General features: G+C 35.3%; 1 long non-coding RNA gene across 1 annotated transcript; it reads left to right on the forward strand.

Moving 5' to 3' along the window:
- Positions 1–1,720: 1,720 nt before the first annotated feature.
- On the forward strand, positions 1,721–9,429 carry LOC112003601 (uncharacterized). Its single transcript, XR_002882005.2, has 4 exons — positions 1,721–1,958; positions 3,522–7,036; positions 7,164–7,223; positions 9,050–9,429. It is a non-coding gene; the product is annotated as an uncharacterized LOC112003601 (long non-coding RNA).

The following is a 9,429-nucleotide window of genomic DNA, read 5'->3' on the forward strand; positions in this document are numbered from 1 at the left end:
AGAGAGAGAGGGTAAACACATGGGACTGAGAGAGATGACATAGCCAGAATCTGGTTAGACTCGTCTGAGAGAGAGAGAGAGAGAGAGAGAGAGAGAGAGAGAGTCGGGGGAAGGGGTGAGTGCTTATCGGGTATAAAGTTAGAATTTTTAGTCAAAATTTTTAGAACTTCAATTGATAAAGAAATATAGTGTTGATGTTGAAAATTGTCAGTGCTTCAAATCCTACGTGGCAAGCTCTCATGAGGTAAAAAAAAAGTCAAAAGCTTTAGTTATATATATATATGTGTGTGTGTGTGTGTATAAATAATTTAGAATTTAATTGGTTTTAAACTCTTCGGTTGCACTCAATAATCCACTTGCCACACATTTAAAACTTAGATGGACATGTGGCGGTGGGTTCCAGTTAACTCAACTAGTAATAAGAGATCTAAGATTTCATCTCTACCTACACCAAAAATCGATTGGTGTCTCGGTTTGATGACAAAAAGCTATTAAATGGGACATGATGTGCAAAATTGAGAATCTAATTGAAATTTAATTAGATTACCTTTAAGTTTTGTCTATTAATATATATATAGATAAAAACAATCTTAGGTTTTTTCCTTAAAAAAAGAAAAAAGAAAAGGTAATCTTAGGTTTAATTTAAGAACTTACTTGTTACGAATGGACAAAATGTTACTCCTATATCTTTTTGGGGTTGACATATATCCTTTGTTATCCAAAAAAAAAAAAAAAATCCTGTATTAGGTGACAATTAGGAATTATTATTTTCTTCCTTTTTCCATAAGTTCCCAGGATATTGGTGACTAATCTAGTGTGAGGTCAATAAAATTAAATAATAAAGAAATGGTGAAAAATTCTAGCCGTTATCGTGAGGAAATGAAACAAATTAGAAAAAAAAGGAAAAGAAAAAAAAAAGGTGTTTTAAAATCGCTTTAAATTAATCTCTAGCCTAACAAAAGAAAAAAAATAGTATACGAGTAATTAGATATATATATGTATATATATATATATATATATTTATAAACATGAGTGATTATAAAAAGGAATTAAGATCTTGTTTGGATTGGCAAAAAATGAGTGATATCACTTAATTTTCATGATCTATCAAATATCGCTCAATTTTTGTGATCTATCATCCAAAATTTGTGGGTCTCACAAATGAAATAGTGTTTGGCTTGCTTTTAAAAATTTGTTTCTATCACTCAAAAACTCATAAATTTGTTAAGTTTGGAGAATGGAAAATAGAAACTAGGGGCCATTTAATTTTCATAAGTCAATACCCAATATTTATAATTCTAACTCAAATATCATGACTCATAACTCAAACTCCACTACCACTTAAAAATTCAAAAATTGTTGTTTAGTAACAAAACTCACTCACATATTGACTTTTAAGTCTACTTTTTGCTAAAAATGTTATTGTTTTCAAAAGATAAAAACTGAGGGGCTGTTTGGTTTTGTAGTTTTTCATAATTTATAACTCTGTTTTCATAATTCATAACTCATAACTCAATTGGTAGCTCCCACAGCTGAGTGGTGTGTTTAAATATGTTTTCAGTTTTTGTTTATTTACTCAAATCTCTTATTTTTAAATGATAAACTGAAAAATATTTTAGGTATTTTCAAATTATCCAAATTGAGTTTTAATTATATTTTGGTAAATAAACACGCATCCATGGGTCCCACGGTCAGAGAAAAGTCACACCAAGCGCTGCTTTCAACAAATCTCTTCAACGGCTCTCTTCACATAAAGCAGATCACTATGCTCCATCTTCATTCCAGTACCACCACACTTCCCTAGACTCAGCCTGCCCTCGCCCATTCACGCACGCAGTCACCGATCTCCTGCTCAGGCAACCCGCGCCGCTGGGTCACGATCACGCCGTTCTTCACGCGCCAAAGGAACCGATCTCCCCCCCCACCTCTTTCTTCAGTTTTTTCACAGAAATCCTAAGGTATTTTATACATTTGAGCTGTTTTATGCATCTGATTTGTGTGTGTGTGTGGGTGTTATTTCGCATCTTTTAGATCTATTTCAACCCGTGGTAGAAGGTTTTCCTCTCTGGTTTTTTTTTTTTTTTTTTTTTTGTGATGTTTGGGTTTTCGTTTCTTCGGGTTGAGGGTTTTGAGAAGTTCTTGTCTTCTTGAGGGAGAGTGAGATTGTGCAGATGTGTGAATGGATTGGTGATTTTCTTCTCCATCCTTCCTGACTCCACCGTCGGCATCATCATCTCAATCTCAGACCCATTTTAATCTCCAAAATCAAGCAACCAACTTCTCAAACAGAACAATACCCACAAAACAGAACCACAAATTTCACTAGAAAACTTAATGGATCTATGAAAAATCAAGCCTTGGGGTTTTTCAGTAAAGAAATAAAAAAGACAGTAACTTAGACAATGTACTCACATGGGCTTCACTGTAGTTGACCACATTAGCTAAACAGAGCAGCAACACACGTGAGACAGAGTGACCCCATAAGCAGACATGATGGTTCTTGAAATGGGTCTTCTTGGGGTTGTGTTTTCATTAAAACAGTATATGAGAATTGGTGGATTCGGGCCAGTGTGAGTGTGATTGTGTAATAGATGGGTCTTGCTATTTTTATAGACAGTTTTTTTTTTTTAATTAATTTTTGATCTGGTGGTGTATCAAAAATTAAGTACGGATGGAAATTTGAATTTGGGCTGATTAGCTGCTTTAGGTGGTGTTAAATTGTGGGGTTTTCAAATGGGTTTTCCACTATTGCTGCTGCATATTTTGAGGGTTGAAAAATGGCTTTTCGGCACTAATGGACCGTTTGGATTGAGGGAGAGGGAGAGGGAGGGTGAGTAGGGTAGACTAGAGTAGGTTTAGCACAAAATTAGCTTCTTTTTAGCCAACTCTACTCTATTCCCCTTCACTCCCCCTCCATCCAAACATGCCATAAATCCATCCAAACAGGCCAAAAATTAGAATTTTTATGGATGAGAGTTTTTGTTGTATGTACTTCTTTGGTTGCACTTTGGCACTGTGACTGTGGTGGTGGTGAAGAGTCTTAACTTAAACTTGAGGGGATGTAGGATCTTCTAATCAGTTTGTGTGACTGTCACATTATGTGAAGCAGTGTTCTGTTATAAATTGTAATAACAATTGTTATAAATTGTAAATGATGACAATTGTAATAACTAGTAATATGATGATGATGATGACAAGTTCCATTACTCTATTCAAATATTGGGAGATGACAACACATCTTTGTAACTTAACTATGTTCCTTATGTTGCTATCCTGTCAATTGGTGTTTTGACTTGATTTTAAAGAGGAGACACCATTGGTCCAAATCCTATTATATCTTTGAAATGAATGTTAGCAATGTGTTCCATGAGCCGGCACACATACATAAGCACATCTTATTTAGTATCACACATGATGGTCAAATGGGACTATGGAGTATGGAAGCACTCTCTCTCTCTCTCTCTTCTTTGAATAAGATTTTTTGTATTGATGTTGGCTTTGTGATTTCATTACTGATGTAGATTGAGATTATCAATGACGATGATGATGATCAAAGCATACAAGGTTTGAGATGAGATGGTTTACACCTCACCCTTTTATCCCACAGTATACCAGTAAAGGATCCAAGTGGCCCATTCATAAAGCTATTAATATACGTATATATTAGCATATACGAACCATTCAAATTCAAAATCCCATTTTTATTTTTTCACTCAAATTCAAAATTCCCTTCTCTCTCTCTCAAACACCAACGGTCGAATACCACTGTTCTCTCTCTCTTACGAACACCAACAACACCACCACTACCACCCTCTCTCACAAACACCACCCCCATTCTCTCTCTCTCTCTCACCTAAGCCCTGAAAGAATCTCAGACTCTGTGCAATTTCTCTCACAAATGCAGACTGACAGACATATTTCTTTCTCTCTACCATGATGGCTCTACAACCAACCATGGCTTTTAAGGGCCCTATGCCGCCTAACACCTTAAGGGTGTCCAACATCGATGAGGGTTTCTTCGAAGAAGATCTACACCTATTGTTCTCAGCTTTTGGGCGCTTGGAATGGATCAAATTCCAAACGTCTACTTGCGCTTTGGTTAAATGTATCAGCTTTTACCATGGTGAGTGATTCTCATTTTCTTGGCGTTCTTGATATATCTTCTTGATGTTCTTGATAAGTTTTATTTTTATTTTTATATATGAAAATCTTTAGTGTTAAGTTAAACTGATCATGATAATCAATTGTATCTTTGATGATAAAATTGTTATCTTTCAATTTTCAGATGTATGATAAGTATATTTCACTTTTCATGTTAATGAAAACCAAATCAATAGATTGATTTGTAAGAGAAAATTAGGGGATTGATTGCTAGAGAAAATCATGGAATTGAGACAATTAATTTAATATGCAATTCAAATTTAAACTATGTTTGACTATTATATGTAATTCCATTATAAATATGAGTTCATGTAGTACTGCATGTGTTCTCTTTTTTTTCTCCTATTGAACATTATTTCATAACTTCTATTTTTCTTTCTCTTTGTGTTTCTTACAATATTGTTATCTCTATGTTCAGCAAGGGAAGCATTAGAACATCTTAAGGATATCATATTGGAGGGAAAGGAGTTGAATATTATATGGAATGAAGTGCAAACCCCATCCATAAGTTCTAAACTTTGGATAAGAATTTATGGATGTTTTCTCGATGGCCCTACATTGAAGGACATATTCTCTTTGTATGGAGTTGTCAGCCACTACAAGTTGTCTAGACGTAATGGTGAGACTAGAGGTTTTGTATCATTTGAGATAAATAGTGCTATTGATTCTACTATGTTTGGTCTAAATGGTACAAAACCTCTAGTCTCGCCATTACGTCTAGACAACTTGTAGTGGCTGACAACTCTATACAAAGAGAATATGTCATTCAATGTAGGGCCATCGAGAAAACGTCCATAAATTCTTATCCAAAGTTTAGAACTTGTGGATGGGGTTTGCACTTTATTCCATATAATATTTAACTGTCTTCCCTCCAATATGGTGTCCTTTAGATGTTCTAATGCTTCTCTTGCTAAACATAGAGATAATAATATTGTAAGAGACACAAAGAGAAAGAAAAGTATAAGTAATGAAAAAATGTTCAGGAGGAGAAAAGAAAGAGATGAACACATGCTACATGAACTCATGTTTATAATGAAATTACTTATAATAGTCAAACATAGTTTAAATTTGAATTGCATATTAAATTAATTGTCTCAATTCCATATTTTCTCTAGCAATCAATTCCATAATTTTCTCTTACAAATCTCTTTATTTGGTATTCATCAACATGGAAAGTGAAATACATATATCATACATCTGAAAATTGAAAGTTTAACAACTTTGTCATCTAAGATACAATTTGATTATCATGATCAGTTTAACTTAACACTAAGGATTTTCATAAATAAAAATAAAAATAAAACTTATCAAGATCACCAAGAAGATATATCAAGAACACCAAGAAAATGAGAATCACTCACCATGGTAAAAGTTGATAAATTTAACCAAAGCGCAAGTAGACGTTTGGAATTTGATCCATTCCAAGCGCCCAAAAGCTGAGAACAGTAGGTGTAGATCTTCTTTGGAGACACCCTCATTGATGTTGGACACCCTTAAGGTGTTAGGTGGCATAGGGCCCTTAAAAGCCATGGTTGGTTGTAGAGAGAAATATGTCTGTCAGTTTGCATTTGTGAGAGAAATTGCACAGTGTCTGAGATTCTTTCAGGGCTTAGGTGAGAGAGAGAGAGAATGGTGGTGGTGTTTGTGAGAGAGGGTGGTGGTGGTGTTGTTGGTGTTTGTAAGAGAGAGAGAACAGTGGTATTCGACCGTTGGTGTTTGAGAGAGAGAGAAGGGAATTTTGAATTTGAGTGAAAAAATAAAAATAGGATTTTGAATTTGAATGCTTTGTATATGTTAATATATATGTATATTAATAGTTTTATGAATGGGCCACTTGGATCCTTTACTGGTATACTATGGGATAAAAGGGTGAGGTGTAACCAAAGCGCAAGTAGACGTTGTCAGTAGTTCCATGCAGGTTGGATGCACACCCTTCAACTGTTGGCATGCTTGCAGGAGCCACCACTTGTTTGGGCCAGGTTTATATGTGGACATTGGGCTCAGTTTCTTTCTGTGTTAAACATGACTGCTGTTGCATCTTGATTGCTTGTATACTACTTATGTTTGCTTTTGTTTATCATGGCAAATAGTTCTAAAAATTATAACCACATGTGCATTTTTTTGTGTTCGGACCTTAAATGTGTTTTACTTATGAAGTCACTAAGATACACCCAAGATGTAGGTTGAGATAGATGCTAAATTTTTACAAGTAACATAAGAATTTCTGTTAACGGAATTTGGAAATGGAATGGCAACTACTGATTTGTTTACTTAGAGCATTAGCATTGGGGAATGCTAATGCCAAATCTAAGGGATATTTAGCATTTTAAGTATCAAAACCAGCTGCATCAGAGGATTGCAAACAGCACTATTGCAAAATTTTTTGCAATATTGCTACAGTGCAATTGCACTGTAGCAAGTATTGTATCAAAAATAATATATTTTATGATGTTTTCCCCTGAAACTTCTCTCTCATCAATACACTTTGTGCGGGGACTTCTCTCTCTATTCCTTCTTTGTTTCTCCATCTACTCTGTCATCTCTGAAGCTTCATCACCATCTCCAAAATTTCTCACCCATCTCCATCTCCATCTCCATCTCCGAAATTTCTCACCCGATTGACCCTCACCCATCTCAACTGATTCACCCTCACCCTCACCCATCTCCATCGCTGAAGCTTCACCCTCACTCATTCACCGATTCACCCTCACTGATTCACCCTCACCTCACCCATTCACCCTCACCCTCACCCATCTCAACCGATTCACCCTCACCCATTCTCAAGGGTTTTTGGGTTTGGGTTCAGATTTTGCAAAAACGAAGCTCCGTCAATGTTGGGGGATTCAGCTCCGTCGGTGTTGGTGCTGACTGTAAGGTGGGTTTTGATCAATGTATTAGAGTTTTTGTGTTTGTGTTTCTTTTCTCTCTCTGCAAGAAAAAGAGGGATTCAGCTTGTGTTTGTGTTTGGGTTTTGATGAAAGAATTGTTGTTGATGTTTGCAGAGTTTTTGTTGTTGATTTAGCATCTTCAGAAAGTTTGCTCAGGTTCATCTTCAATTACTAGTAAGTATCTCTCTCTATCTATTTCTCTCCCTTCTCTCTTTTCAGTTTTATCTATGTGGCTGTTTGTGTGGCAGTTTAAGGTAATATTTAAAATAATTTTAGATTATTTTAAATATTTAAACAGAAATCAATAGAAAATGGGCATACCTCAATGCTTTAAGCAGAGCCCCAATCTGTCCATGCAAGTAGTTCACCCTTGGCTCATCTTTTAATGATGAATTGTTCATTGTTTGATCACTTTTACTTTGAATGGTGCAAACATTTGAAAGCGAGAGTAAAACAGTTGACATATCAGTCATTTTATGGCCTTTTAGTTTATGGCCTTTGAAAGCGAGAGTAAAACAGTTGAAAGGAGCAAGAAAATGTATGTGTTTTATGGCCTTTTAATTTTAAGGCCATGTTAATTATTTTTGGGGTGAGAAAGAAAATGATTGAAGAAAAAAGGAGCACGAAAATTTATGTTTTGTGGCCTTTTAATTTTAAACTTTAGTTAATTCTTTATGTTGTTCAAAACATGAATAACAAATGGCCACTGACATTGAATGTGTTGTATTGAAAATGTGTGTAACTGTGTAAGAAGTTGTATTCAAAATGAGTTAAATTTGGCATTGGCTTGGAAAAGGTGATCTTTTGACAACAAAAAGGCAACAAATAAGAAATGGCTCACCATTCACGTTCTTGCAGTTGGATTTGAAGTTTAGACTTAAAATTTGGGTTTCTTCAAGTTTCTGTAAGACTTCTTCCGTGTTTGGTCTTTCTTGTTCATTTGGAGTAGTACATTGAATAGCTATTGATAATACATTTTGAAATTCAGTTACAATATAAGCCCCATTTAAGCATGGATTTGCCATGGTACTTATGCTTCCTCCTTTCATTATTGCATTCCTTGCCTGTATAAGTGGCAAATGACAATAGAAATATATTCAGCTAATCTGCTGGAATTTACCATCTTAGGTGAAAAAACTACTTATAAAATAGTTACATGCTAGACTATATGGGAGACACATGTCAATTAAAGCATACCTCGTCAACCAGAGATTCTGGCTTTCTTCCTGTCAAAAGTTGTAGCACAACCCCAAAATTGAAAACATCATTTGCAGTGGTTTCCATCAGTGGTTTCCATCCTTGCAGTCTTCTTTAACTTGTAGTTTGATAAGATGGGGTCTGAAATCTTAGGCTCTAGTTTCTCAGTCAGTAATATGTTTGCTAACTGAGACATATTGGAGTTTTGGTTATTAGCACCATCACACTTAGCATTAGCTATAGGTGAAATGAATTAATTTTACCTTTATGTCTCCATGAACTAATTTTTCCAAGGGATTGGTATGAAGAAACCATAAGCCCCTTGCAATGCCAATAAATATCTGCATCCGCCACTCCCATGTCAAGATTACTGTCTTTTTGTCACCTGTTATATACATTCATTGCTTATTAGTGCCATACATTGTATGTGAATTTAGGTTGAGTACATTCCTTGTGACTTAATTCTGGATTAATCTTCAATTGGATTTTGCGCAACTCATTGTATTCTTCAGTGTCTGTATATCACGCTTATCACCCCTTTTAATGCTTTCCCTTAAGAATGCCATGGGTTGTTGCGTTTTGATCATGCTATACCTTGTTTCATTGTTGCCTGAATGAATTAAATGAACAATTTAATGGCTGTAGGCCTGATATGTTGTGCACATGCATAATAAATCTGAATAGCAGATGGAGTCCTGTTTGCTTGGTGTTATTAGAAATGTATCTATTATGAAAGATGTTTTTGTGTTGTTCATTTCCTTGTATGAATATTATTGTGAATTCTTTTCTTTTTCGGTTTGTAGGTACCAATACTTGGGATAGATTTGAACTTCGTATCCACAAGCGTGTTATCAACCTGTTTAGCTCCCCAGATGTTGTTAAGCAGATTACCTCCATTACGATTGAGCCTAGTGTGGAGGTGGAAGTAACTATTGCCGACTCTTAAACATGGCAGTTAGTTTGTTGTATGAACACTTGGGTTACAAAGGATTGAGTTTGTTGTATGAACACTTGTTGTATGGCAGTTAGTAACTATTGCCGACACTTGTTGTATGAACACTTGGATTACCTCAACACTTGGGTTTTTCATTGTCATTATTCAGTTGTGATGTTTGAATGTTTGAATGTTACAAAGGCTGTGATATGTTTGAAAGGCTGTTAAAGAGAAGAGGGGTTTTTTATT

The sequence above is a fragment of the Quercus suber genome, unplaced genomic scaffold, assembly GCF_002906115.3.
Source record: "Quercus suber isolate HL8 unplaced genomic scaffold, Cork oak 2.0 scaffold_109, whole genome shotgun sequence".
NCBI classification, from domain to species: domain Eukaryota; kingdom Viridiplantae; phylum Streptophyta; class Magnoliopsida; order Fagales; family Fagaceae; genus Quercus; species Quercus suber.